We start from the raw sequence: 13,309 nt of genomic DNA, 5'->3' as shown, positions 1-13,309 counted from the left end.
CCTTCCTCGTGTACCACTCTCTCTGTCTCTGTATTTAATACTGGCATACATCTTTAAAGCCAAATAATGAAAAAGGGACAATGTCCCGAATGACTACTGGAATGATAGTGCTTTATTTTGCATATTACTATATATATATATATATATATATATATATATATACACTACCGTTCAAAAGTTTGGGGTCACCCAGACAATTTTGTGTTTTCCATGAAAACTCATACTTATATTTATCAAATGAGTTGCAAAATGACTAGAAAATATAGTCAAGACATTGACAAGGTTAGAAATAATGATTTTTATTTCAAATAATAATTTTCTCCTTCAAACTTTGCTTTCGTCAAAGAATGCTCCATTTGCAGCAATTACAGCATTGCAGACCTTTGGCATTCTAGCTGTTAATTTGCTGAGGTAATCGGGAGAAATTTTACCCCATGCTTCCAGAAGCCCCTCCCACAAGTTGGATTGGCTTGATGGGCACTTCTTCGTACCATACGGTCAAGCTGCTCCCACAACAGCTCTATGGGGTTGAGATCTGGTGACTGCGCTGGCCACTCCATTACAGATGCCTGCTTCTTCCCTAAATAGTTCTTGCATAATTTGGAGGTGTGCTTTGGGTCATTGTCCTGTTGTAGGATGAAATTGGCTCCAATCAAGAGCTGTCCACAGGGTATGGCATGGCGTTGCAAAATGGAGTGATAGCCTTCCTTATTCAAAATCCCTTTTACCTTGTACAAATCTCCCACTTTACCAGCACCAAAGCAACCCCAGACCATCACATTACCTCCACCATGCTTGACAGATGGCGTCAGGCACTCTTCCAGCATCTTTTGTTCTGCGTCTCACAAATGTTCTTCTGTGTGATCCAAACACCTCAAACTTCGATTCGTCTGTCCATAACACTTTTTTCCAATCTTCCTCTGTCCAATGTCTGTGTGCTTTTGCCCATATTAATCTTTTCCTTTTATTAGCCAGTCTCAGATATGGCTTTTTCTTTGCCACTCTGCCCTGAAGGCCATCATCCCGAAGTCGCCTCTTCACTGTAGACATTGACACTGGCGTTTTGCGGGTACTACTTAATGAAGCTGCCAGTTGAGGACCTGTGATGCGTCTATTTCTCAAACTAGAGACTCTAATGTACTTGTCTTGTTGCTCAGTTGTGCAGCGGGGCCTCCCACTTCTCTTTCTACTCTTGTTAGAGCCTGTTTGTGCTGTCCTCTGAAGGGAGTAGCACACACCGTTGTAGGAAATCTTCAGTTTCTTGGCAATTTCTAGCATGGAATAGCCTTCATTTCTAAGAACAAGAATAGACTGTCGAGTTTCACATGAAAGCTCTCTTTTTCTAGCCATTTTGAGAGTTTAATCGAACCCACAAATGTAATGCTCCAGATTCTCAAGTAGCTCAAAGGAAGGTCAGTTTTATAGCTCCTCTAAACAGCAAAACTGTTTACAGCAGTGCTAACATAATTGCACAAGGGTTTTCAAGTGTTTTCTAATCATCCATTAGCCTTCTAACACAGTTAGCAAACACAATGTACCATTAGAACACTGGAGTGATGGTTGCTGGAAATGAGCCTCTATACACCTATGTAGATATTGCATTAAAAACCAGACGTTTGCAGCTAGAATAGTCAATGTATAGAGTGTATTTCTGATTAATTTAATGTTATCTTCATTGAAAAAATCTGTGCTTTTCTTGCAAAAATAAGGAAATTTCTAAGTGACCCTAAACTTTTGAACGGTAGTGTATATATATATATATATATATATATATATATATATATATACATATATATTCGAAAGTGCTACATTTACAAGTTGAAACTTAAACCTACATGAAATATAACATTAAATATCTGAGAATAGGTGTGTTTAATAACCTGACAAAAATAATAAGGTCACATAAGTTTCCCAGTTTTAAATTTTTAAATAACTGGAGCCTGGTGTATTCATACGTGTCCATATGCTCCATTTCCTTCTACTTACTTTACAAACATTTAGTAAGAGATAAATTAGATTGTTTATCATTGTTCCATGGCTTCAATCAGAGCTGTATCTAGGCTTTTCTTCACACAGGGTAAAGAGTTGGTGTACCGCCCCACGACTACACACATCTTGAACTTATCTAAATTTGTCCCCCCATGCCATCATAAAGTGTAATGCTTTTTTGTATACACATGCACATATATACACAATACACACATTTTCATACACATTATACATATACATACACATTACACACATACTTACCTCTCCTGGAGCTAGCCGTCTCATTTCAGAAGTGGAAAGGGAGCCACAGGGGACAGAGCCTGCTTCCTGCCTGAGCTGCTCCCTACACTCCCTTCTCCTACCTCTCCGTTTCCTACCAAAGTTGCTGCCTATATCAAGTTACAACAACCTGCAAGAAGTGCAGGCAGAAGAGGTAAGGCAGAACCTACAGAGACCCACATCCTGTACCCCTCCCCTCTAATTTTTTTTTACCATGTTTGTTGGAAGTTTTCAAGTTTTTTATGCAGTCTTATGGCCTTTTGGCTGTAATACTCCAATTACTAGCAATGGTGTTACTTTGGATCATTAGCACAGTCTTATCATTTGGACTCGTGGATGGACTATTAAGGCATGTTCGGACATGGAAGAATTTTTCCACTGCGGATTTTGCCACAGATTTGTGGCAATTGCGCAATGAATCTGCTGCAAGATCCACATATCTGGGTTCATCCAGACGTGGTGGATTTTGCAGCTTTGCAAAGGCTGAAATCAAATGTGGAAATCCGTTGTAATAGACTGAGCATGCTGCATAATATAAATTCCCATCCGCAAGCTTTTTTCTGCACCATTGTTTTCTGCAACGTCTGCACTAAGAAAACTGAAGAAGAAAAAGTCTGCTGCGGATTTCCACTGCAGCCTGTCCGCAGTGGAATTCCGCTGCAAATCTGCCACGCCTGAATACGCCCTTAGAGTATATTCACATGCAGTGGACTTGTTGAAGAAACGTCTGCGGCAGAAAATCTGTTCTTTACATCTGAATAGGGTTGTTTCTGCACCATGCACTTAGATTTTTACAAACACCATTCAGATGTATTGAAATAGCCGCAGAAATCTGCCAAGTGGGAAAATACCCTTAGTCTGCTAGAACACCACTTAGTCCCAATCCAGCTTTGTTTAGTTCATTAGTATTATATATGACCTCCACTACTCTTAACTTAAATAAAGTAGTATTTTAATATAATAACAATGTAATGTCAAAACAATGGGTCACTTTCTACAAAGGTATGAACCATACGAGGCCATACATATCATCTGTATAGCATATGAAAAACCTTTGCATGAGAAAAATACTGATGCAGAATTCACCTTCCTGCAGATTCATCACCACCCATTTCACGAGTGTGTAAACCATAGTTTGTGGCGATCAATAGCACTCTTTAGGATCTATGAATAGTTACAAGCTTAGATACGTTTTATGTCATGATCTTTCTAGAGACAAAACAAAACATAGTATTGTTTCAACAATTGTACTACAGTATGTAAATACAATTGTCACTATTCACTTGTTTTATTATATTTACTTTTATTTACCTTCACAAACAAGATTGATACATTTCTCAGAAATATATGTTTTTTAACTTTTATGATCATTCACACAGGCTGAATATTGTGAAAAATGTTTGTAATTATGCCATAGGCTTAATAATTGCTCTGTGTTAACGGGCCTTAAAGGTTGGCTTAAGCCAATAAGACAGGTGCATACAGGATTTTTATTTTTTCATGGCTTTATTTTACTGCAGTAGCCAGATGTATAATGTGAGTGAATGGGAATTCTTAGTATTCCCATTAAGCACCACTATTATTTTTGAAAGCTTTTTTGCCGAGACCGATTAGTATATTGTACTTTTTTTTTTCATTGTGGCATTTTTTTCCATTGGTGCTCTGCAGCAGTAATATAAAAAGGCACCTGCTTAATTTAATTGAAATGTATAGGAAACATAGTTTGTATTCATGCTCTGGCAGTAACTGGACTTAGCTTGTAACATTTATCCATAAAGAATATGTGTTTGCATGAGGTGACTGTTATAATCAATAGTCAAAGATGCTCAGAAGGGCACCAGCATTAGTAATTGCCATATGGCTTATCCTGTTTCATGCCAAAATATCAAATCAGCTGTTATCACTTCTGCTTTAACAAATGCAGAGAGGCTTCAATCTTATTTGCTATAAAAAAAAAGAAGCAAAGTCTGGGATTTCCCATGCTTCCTATTAGTTCAGTGTATTTCTGATTTATGACCTACCTCTGCCACGCTGATGATTGATGACAATTTAAGATGGTAATTAATGTTTTGCTGCTTAGAAATGTTAAATTCTAATTGAAGATCCATAGATCTACTAGTCTAGTCAATTGCAGATCTAAAACATGTAAAGTTTGACACCACCTTGGTTGGGATATAATTATTAAAGAATCTCCAATAGGCACTATTGTGGATCTATATTACCAAGTACACACCATATTATATATTAAATCCATCAACTAACATAGGTAATAAAAAGTTAAAATAAGAGTACTATAGGACCACCAACAGATAGTAAAAAGCTTGAGCGGAGCTTATGAATAGAGCTGCTAATATCATTCACACCTTCAGTATGTAAGTGTATTCTATGTCATCATCACTAGAAAAACTGCAGATAAAGTGGAGATCATAGGGGGGGCAGACATTCTTCCGGACTTTTTTTTCCCCCAGTTATTCATTAGGTAACATTACAATCAGCCTATTCCCAGCCAGAAATTATTTTCATACAGTAAACAAAATATTGGGATATACATTGACAATTCATCATGTAGTGATACTAGAAACAGATCTGTGGTTTCTAGCTGTCATTGTAAACAATATATTACATATTGCTGTTTTAGAAATGGTAGAATATTAAAAGTAGGGGGTGCCCTGGCAGCTAATACAGTCAATACACTGTGTCACCTGTGCCATGCAAAGTCAAAATTACATGCCAAGTGATGTGGAAACAAGGAGGAGTCTTGAGGCTATCGTTAAGTCCAGTAACTCCTTCCACCTTTGTCTTAAGAAGGCAGCATTTGTAGAGTGCCGTCAATGAATGATCTCTATGCGAGTAACAGCCCCACTGTCTTACCTTATTAATCTGTGGTTGTTTGAAGACGTTCAGTCTGAATGATGTGGAGAACGAGCAGGATAGCTGGGACCAAAGCAGATCACAGTACAGAACACTGGGGAAAAAAAAGAGACTTGAGATGTGAATAGGCAGACACTCCCATCCTTGCAAGAAATGCCCAGCACATGTGAAGAAGAGGATATGCTGTAATAGTTTCATGTGGAACAATACCGAGAAAGCTGCAGCTTAAACTATTGCTACATCAGCATCCACTAGGTATCTAAGCATGAATGTGCCTACTATATCAGTAAATAGCAGAAAAGAATGTAGTAATATAAGAAATATCCACCTATATAAATGTGCATTATGACATATGAACAATCTATCTTTCTAGCTAGCAACATTATATATGTTTATCTGCATTTTTGCTATCTAAACAGAATAGTCAGCAGTCTAATGATTAATTAATCGCCCAGCTCTAGGCAAAACTGAGGAATGCCCTAATAGCTGTCTGTCTGTCTGTCTGTCTGTCTGTCTATCTATCTATCTATCTATCTATCTATCTATCTATCTATCTATCTATCTATCTATCTATCTATCTATCTATCTATCTATCTATCTATCTATCTATCTATCTATCTATCTGACTGTCTGTCTGTCTGTCTGTCTGTCTGTCTGTCTGTCTGTCTGTCTGTCTGTCTGTCTGTCTATCTATCTATCTATCTATCTATCTATCTATCTATCTATCTATCTATCTATCTATCTATCTATCTATCTATCTATCTGACTGTCTGTCTGTCTGTCTGTCTGTCTGTCTGTCTGTCTGTCTGTCTATCTATCTATCTATCTATCTATCTATCTATCTATCTATCTATCTATCTATCTATCTATCTATCTATGTGACGTAACTACCACTGTAGCAGCCATAGCGTCTGCTATGGGGCCCGCGGCATGAGGGGGCCCATGCTGCCAGCCGGCACGCGCGCCCCCATACCCGGAGGCTCCGCTACCAGCCGCTATTGCTGCTACAGTGGTAGCGACACCACATTCAATAGTGTCTGCGTCCTTCGGACTATTGAACACTATGACAGAGCATGGAGATCTCTCCCTGCTCTGCCATAGTCTACTGTGTACAGTGGCATAGCTCTAGGGGTCGCAACGGCTGCAATTGCGACTGGGCCCCTAAACCTGTGGGCCCATATTGCCCCCGTAGACACACAGCGCTCACCGCGCTGGTCCCGCTACCTGAATGCTGGAGCAAGGAGCTGGCAGCTCCAAGCTCAAGCTTTCACTCTGCCATGAGTGGCTTCGTGCAGACAGGCACGATGTAGTGATGTCATCGCCTGTATTCGCCGAGTCACTCACAGTACAGACTGGAGGAGAAGGATCCTCCACCCGTCGTGGGAACAGGGATAGGTAAGTAATTATGTTATTATTTTTCTATTAGGCACTATGGGGCATCATACTGGGTAGGGAAGGGGGCTAATATGGTGGCTGCTATATGAGCATTTTACTATATGGAAGGGCATTATACTGTGTGGGTATTATACTGTGGGGACAGCTATGGGGGCATTATACTATATGGGGGCATTATACTGTGGGGACAGCTATGGGGGCATTATACTGTGGGGACAGCTACGGGGCATCATACTGTATTGGGGCAATATACTGTGGGGACAGCTATGGATGGCAGTATGCTGTGGGGGCAGCTATGGGGGCGTTATATTGTGGTGGCAACTATGGTGGGCATTATACTGTGTGGCGGCAGCTATGGGGTGGCATTATACTGTGGGGGCAGCTATGCTGGGCATTATACTGTATGGGGGCATTATACTGTTGGGGCAGCTATGTGAGGCATTATACTGTGTGGGGGCAGCTATGGGATTCATTATACTGTGTGGGGACAGCTATGGGGGAATTATATTGTGGCAGCAACTATGGTGGGCATTATACTGTGTGGGGGCAGCTATGGGGGCATTATACTGTGGGGGCAGCTAGGGGGAATTTTACTGTAAGGGGGCATTATACTGTGGGGACAGCTATGGGGGCATTATACTGTGGGGACAGCTATGGGGCATTATACTGTGGGGGCAGCTATGTGAGGCATTATACTGTGTGGGGGCAGCTATGGGAGGCATTATACTGTGTGGGGACAGCTATGGGGGCATTATATTGTGGCGGCAACTATGGTGGGCATTATGCTGTGTGGGGGCAGCTATGGGGGGCATTATACTGTGGGGGCAGCTAGGGGGAATTTTACTGTAAGGGGGCATTATACTATGGGGACAGCTATGGGGGCATTATACTGTGGGGGCAGCTATGAGAGGCATTATACTGTGTGGGGGCAGCTATGGGAGGCATTATACTGTGTGGGAGCAGCTATGGAAAGCATTATACTGTGTGAGGGCAGTATGGGGGCATTATACTGTGTGAGGGCAGCTATGGGGGCATTATGCTCTATGGGGGCAGCTATGGGGCATTATGCTGTATGGGGGAATTTGTGTTGTCATTATACTGTATGGGGGCATTATACTGTATGGTGGCAGATTTGGGGGCATTATACTGTGGGTGCTGAACCGGGGTGTGTATGAGCGGGGATTGGGTGGGATTAGAGGCGTGGCCTACAAGAAAAAAAATTGACGCTGCGCGCCACATCGATTGTCCCTCTTTGTGATACTTGAAAGTATATCACAGTCTTCACGGAGGGCTGTATAGCACTGTATGGAGAGGCTATATAGCACTATATGGGGAGGCTATATAGCACTGTCTACAGGGGGGCTGTATAGCACTGTCTACAGGGAGGGCTGTATAGCACTGTCTACAGGGGGGGGCTGTATAGCACTGTCTACAGGGGGGGGGGCTGTATAGCACTGTCTACAGGGGGGCTATATAGCACTATCTACAGGGGGCTGTATAGCGCTGTCTAAAAAAGGGCGTGTATGACACTATTTACAGGGGGCACTATCTACAAGGCCAGGCTGTGTGTGACACCCAAGGGAGCCCAGTCAAAAGTTTGCTATGGGCTCCAGTGTTTCCTAGTTATGCCCCTGATCTACATTATATATATGTATAAACAAGATAGTTATCTATCTATCTATCTATCTATCTATCTATCTATCTATCTATCTATCTATCTATCTATCTATCTATCTATCTATCTATCTATCTATCTAATACACAAGAGAGTTTGATCAGCACATTCAAGCAAAATGAAAAAAAAAAATGCGTATACAGGTGCCACTTATAAGGTGGTTTTAATTTGTTTAATGGTGTTTCCTACTATCCCCAAGTGTATTCTGCAGGCTTAGTCGCAGGTCAGGGTGTATGAGCAGAGTAGGGACCCAACTTATTAGTGAAGTCACCTTGTCGTGACAGGTTGGCTCACACAATTTGATCAAAATGTGCGCTAAGTACCACACTATTGTAAGTACATTCAGCAGTAATTCATATTTATTTATAAATAGTGTTTTAGGTGGCATTGGTGTTCACAGAGTGCTATCACCATTTTCTTGTGCATCTATATATATATATTTGATTTTAATTAGTTTTATGCTAGTTCCCACCTTTCTCCGAGTATATTTTGCATGCTTAGATTCAGAACAGGGTGTATGTGCAGTATAGGGACCCACCTTATAAGTGAGGTTGCCTTGTCATGGCAGGTGGGCTCACACAATTTGATCAAAATGTGTGCTAAGAACCTCCCTATTGTAAGTATATTTAGCAGTAATGCATATTTATTTATATTTACCAGGTAGGTGACATTAGTGTTCACAGAGTGCTGTCACCATTTTCTTGCGTATTGTTTTGCAGTCACATACCTGCACCTGTATACACGTTTTTTTTTTTTTCATTTTGCTGGAATGTGCTGATCAAAGTTTCTTGTGTGTTGTATATGTGTGGGGGTTGTAATTAGATTCAGCAGTAATGCATATTTATTTATATTTAGTGTTTTATGTGGCATTGGTGTTTGCAGATTGCTGTCGCCATTTTTTTGTGTATTGTTTTGCCGTCACAGGCGTGCTTGTACCTGTATGCGCGTTTTTTTCATTTTGCTGGAATGTGCTGATCAAACTTTTTTGTGGGTTATCTATCTATCTATCATCTATCTATCTATCTATCTATCTATCTATCTATCTATCTATCTATCTATCTATCTATCTATCTATCTATCTATCTATCTATCTATCTATCTATCTATCTATCTATCTATCTATCTATCTATCTATCTATCTCTTTATACACAGAATAATGACAAACACTGACAATGGCCCACATTGATCCTTACATTTGGCTGAGCTGCCCACCACTATACCCCAGGGTAAGAATTATTGGAGGGATTACTAAATGACCCTTGTCCATCGCAGCACTGCCTGTGGAAGTATACGTTGTGCAGGTTTCTGCTTATAAATAATCCTCAGTTTGCTGTACAATGTGGTAACATCACACAGCTTTTAATTTTACTAACTTAACTTTTTAAAATGCACAGAATAAACAGCTCTCATTATAATTATCTCTGTGTGTTATTACTGGATTTCTGGTAAGACGCATCCAGAGCAAATGGAGAAAGTTCCAAGGGAATAAAATGCACATCTAAGTCAAAATCACAACATCTTCCCAGAGGAATTTCAGAGAGTGCACTCAGGCATTGAAAATGTAATCAGGAGGCATGTATTTGTGATTTAGTGTACGAAGCATGCTATATTCCAGGACATATTTTAAGCTTTAAAACTGTGAGAGAATACATATGCTTCACTTGACTATAGAACACATTTCCAGGCTCTGTATTTATCAATTAGAGATAATTTTCCCCTAAAATAACTCTCGCTTTATTGTGCGCAGTCTTTTAATATTCTTCTATTCAGTCGTTTCTGAGTAATGCTGCATTTGTCTCTAGGAAAGCTGGATGCAACATGCTTATCTGCCTCTATAGATCCCACAGGGTTTGCTCTTGCAACCCAGCTTTTCTAGAGTCTTACATGGCAAATCTCCATAATGCTACCCAGTGTACATCCTGTGCATTGTATGCTCTGGAACAGCCATTTGGGGGACCATGCTGCTATGCAAGGTGTGTGAGAATTGTCCATTTGAAAGCCCAGATTCTGGATCTGACCGAGCAACTTTCAACACTGGGCAATTGACAACATGGAGAGAAGATTGCTGCTCACGGAGCAAGCACTCACGGGGGCAGATGCAGGGGAGAATTGTAGCATGGAGATTCAGGCTGATAAGGCAGATAGCTGGGTAACAGTAACAAAGGGGTAGAGGGAAGAGTGTCATGGAGACTAGTCCTGATCTGGAACACCCTAATAAGTTTGCCAAATTGGTGAATGAGAGCAACATCAGTTCAGGGGTAGCACTGCTGCAGCAGGACAACTCGTCTAGTAACCAGGGGATGTCTGCTCCAGTAAGAAGGGGAATAGAACCATAGGAAAGGCTAAACAGGTCCTGGTAGTGGCCGACTCTATTTTTAGGGGAACAAATAGCCCAATCTGTCACACAGACCGAGAATACCAAAGAGTTTGCTGTCTTTCCGGGTCCTTGAGTTTGATATATTGCAGATCGAAATTACAGATTATTGGGATCGACTAGTGAAGACTCAGCAGTCATGGTGCACATTGGCACAAATGACAAATTTAGAGGTAGGTGAAAGGTCCTGAAATATGATTTCAGGGACTTGGGTAACAAGATCAGGGCAAATGTAGAATTTTCTTTAATACTACCTGTACCACGCGCCACACCAGAAAGAGAGCAGAAGATTAGGGAGGTGAAAAGGCTAAGATATTGGTATAGGATGGAGAGGTTTGGGTTCTTAGAGAACTGGGCTGACTTCTCTGGTGGCTATAGACTCTATGGTAGGGATGGGCTGCACTTAAATGGGGAGGAAGTGCACCAGTGTTAGGGGAAAAGTTGGCTAGAAGGTTGGAAGAATGTTTAAACTAGGGAATTGGGAGGGCAATAACTGTACAGAAGGGGAGGACAGCGTATCTAGTGAGCTGGGCTCAGAAATAAACATGGGGTGGAATAGAGGAATGGGTTAGAACAGTTAATAGGAATAAGTAGAAAAGTGGTATGGATAAACATATAAAGTGCATGTATACCAATGCCAGTAGCATCAATAACAAGATTGAGGAATTAAGAGTTGATAATGTTGGAGGAGAATTGTGACATGGTGTGGACAAGTGAGACATGGCTGGATAATACATATGACTGGGCCGTTAATTTGCAGGGTTAAAGAGTGTTTAGAAATTATTGTACAAATAAAAAAGGGGGAGGGGTTTGCATATATGTAAAATGCTGCCTAAAACCCATCCTGCATGATGATGTTTATGAGGGAAATGATCATGTGGAGTCCCTATAAATGGAAATAAGAGGGCAGAGATAATAAAATACTGATTGGGGTTTGTTATAAGTCTTTAAGTATAATGAAAGAAGCAGAAAATCAACTAATAAATCAAATAGATGAGGCAGCAAACCACAATGAAGTTGTAAAGGATCTGCCAGGCACTACGTCTGTGGATACTCCCAGGATTAATCAGTCGACACCTGAGGCCAGACCTCTTAGACTGACACCGGCTCCCACCAATCAGGGTGGCAGGCTCAGGAGTGGGAGAGCCTATCGCGGCCTGGTCAGTCGGAGTTAGCTCCGCCCCCTGTCCATTTATACCTGCCGTCTTCCAGAATTTTATTAATGAAATTCTGAGAGATTACCTGGGAAATTTTCTTGTAGTGTACCTTGATGACATACTGGTGTTTTCCAAGGACTGGTCCTCCCAGATGGAGCATGTCAGGAAGGTCCTCCAGGTCCTCCGGGAAAATAATCTGTTTGCGAAAACCGAAAAATGTGTGTTTGGGGTACAGGAGATACCATTTTTGGGTCAAATCCTCACTCCTCATGAATTCCGCATGGACCCTGCCAAGGTTCAGGCTGTGGCGGAATGGGTCCAACCTGCCTCCCTGAAGGCGCTACAGTGTTTGTTGGGGTTCGCTAACTATTACAGGAGATTTATTGCCAACTTCTCGGTCGTCGCTAAGCCTCTTACGGACCTCACTCGCAAGGGTGCTGATGTCCTCCACTGGCCTCCTGAGGCCGTCCAGGCTTTTGAGACCCTCAAGATGTGCTTTATCTCGGCCCCCGTGCTGGTTCAGCCCAACCAAAGGGAGCCATTTATTGTGGAGGTTGACGCGTCCGAGGTGGGAGTGGGGGCTGTCTTGTCCCAGGGTACCAGCTCCCTCACCCATCTCCGCCCCTGTGCTTACTTCTCTAGGAAGTTTTCGCCCACGGAGAGTAACTATGATATTGGCAACCGCAAACTTTTAGCCATTAAATGGGCTTTTGAAGAGTGGCGTCACTTCCTGGAGGGGGCCAGACACCAGGTAACGGTCCTTACTGACCACAAGAATCTGGTTTTCCTAGAATCTGCCCGGAGGCTTAATCCTAGACAAGCTCGATGGGCGCTATTCTTTACCAGATTTAACTTCTTGGTTACCTATAGGGCTGGGTCCAAAAATATTAAGGCTGATGCACTGTCACGTAGTTTCATGGCCAATCCTCCTTCTGAGAAGGATCCTGCTTGTATTTTACCCCCTGGTATAATCGTTTCTGCCACTGATTCTGATTTAGCCTCTGACATTGCGGCTGATCAAGGTTCAGCTCCCGGGAACCTCCCTGGGGACAAGCTGTTTGTCCCCCTGCAATACCGGCTAAGGGTACTCAGGGAAAACCATGACTCCGCACTATCTGGTCATCCTGGCATCTTGGGTACCAAACACCTCATTACCAGAAACTATTGGTGGCCTGGGTTGCCTAAAGACGTTAGGGCTTACGTCGCCGCTTGTGAGGTTTTTGATAGGTCCAAGACCCCTAGGTCCCGACCTGCGGGCTTACTACATTCTTTGCCCATTCCCCAGAGACCTTGGACCCATATCTCCATGGATTTTATCACCGATTTGCCTCCATCTCAGGGCAAGTCGGTGGTGTGGGTGGTAGTAGACCGCTTCAGCAAGATGTGTCACTTTGTGCACCTTAAGAAACTACCTAACGCCAAGACGCTAGCTTCTTTGTTTGTTAAACACATTCTGCGTCTCCATGGGGCCCCAGTCAATATCGTTTCTGACAGAGGGGTACAATTTGTTTCCTTATTTTGGAGAGCTTTTTGTAAAAAGTTGGAGATTGATCTGTCCTTCTCCTCCG

General features: G+C 41.9%; 1 protein-coding gene across 2 annotated transcripts in view; it reads right to left on the bottom strand.

Moving 5' to 3' along the window:
- Window positions 1-5,248, bottom strand: part of GRIK2 (glutamate ionotropic receptor kainate type subunit 2) — a 609,687-nt gene extending 604,439 nt beyond the window's left edge. Inside the window, exon 1 of one of the 2 annotated variants that reach the window (XM_075862209.1) lies at window positions 5,140-5,248. The gene's annotated coding sequence lies outside the window, so the exon portion shown is untranslated. The remainder of the gene's footprint in view (window positions 1-5,139) is intronic. The other variant, XM_075862210.1, reaches the window with a different exon arrangement.
- Between the last annotated feature and the right edge of the window lie 8,061 nt (window positions 5,249-13,309).

The sequence above is a fragment of the Rhinoderma darwinii genome, chromosome 4, assembly GCF_050947455.1.
Source record: "Rhinoderma darwinii isolate aRhiDar2 chromosome 4, aRhiDar2.hap1, whole genome shotgun sequence".
Taxonomy (NCBI): Eukaryota; Metazoa; Chordata; class Amphibia; order Anura; family Rhinodermatidae; genus Rhinoderma; species Rhinoderma darwinii.
Note: the sequence above shows the minus strand (reverse complement) of the source record. Positions and strands in the feature narration are given on the sequence as shown.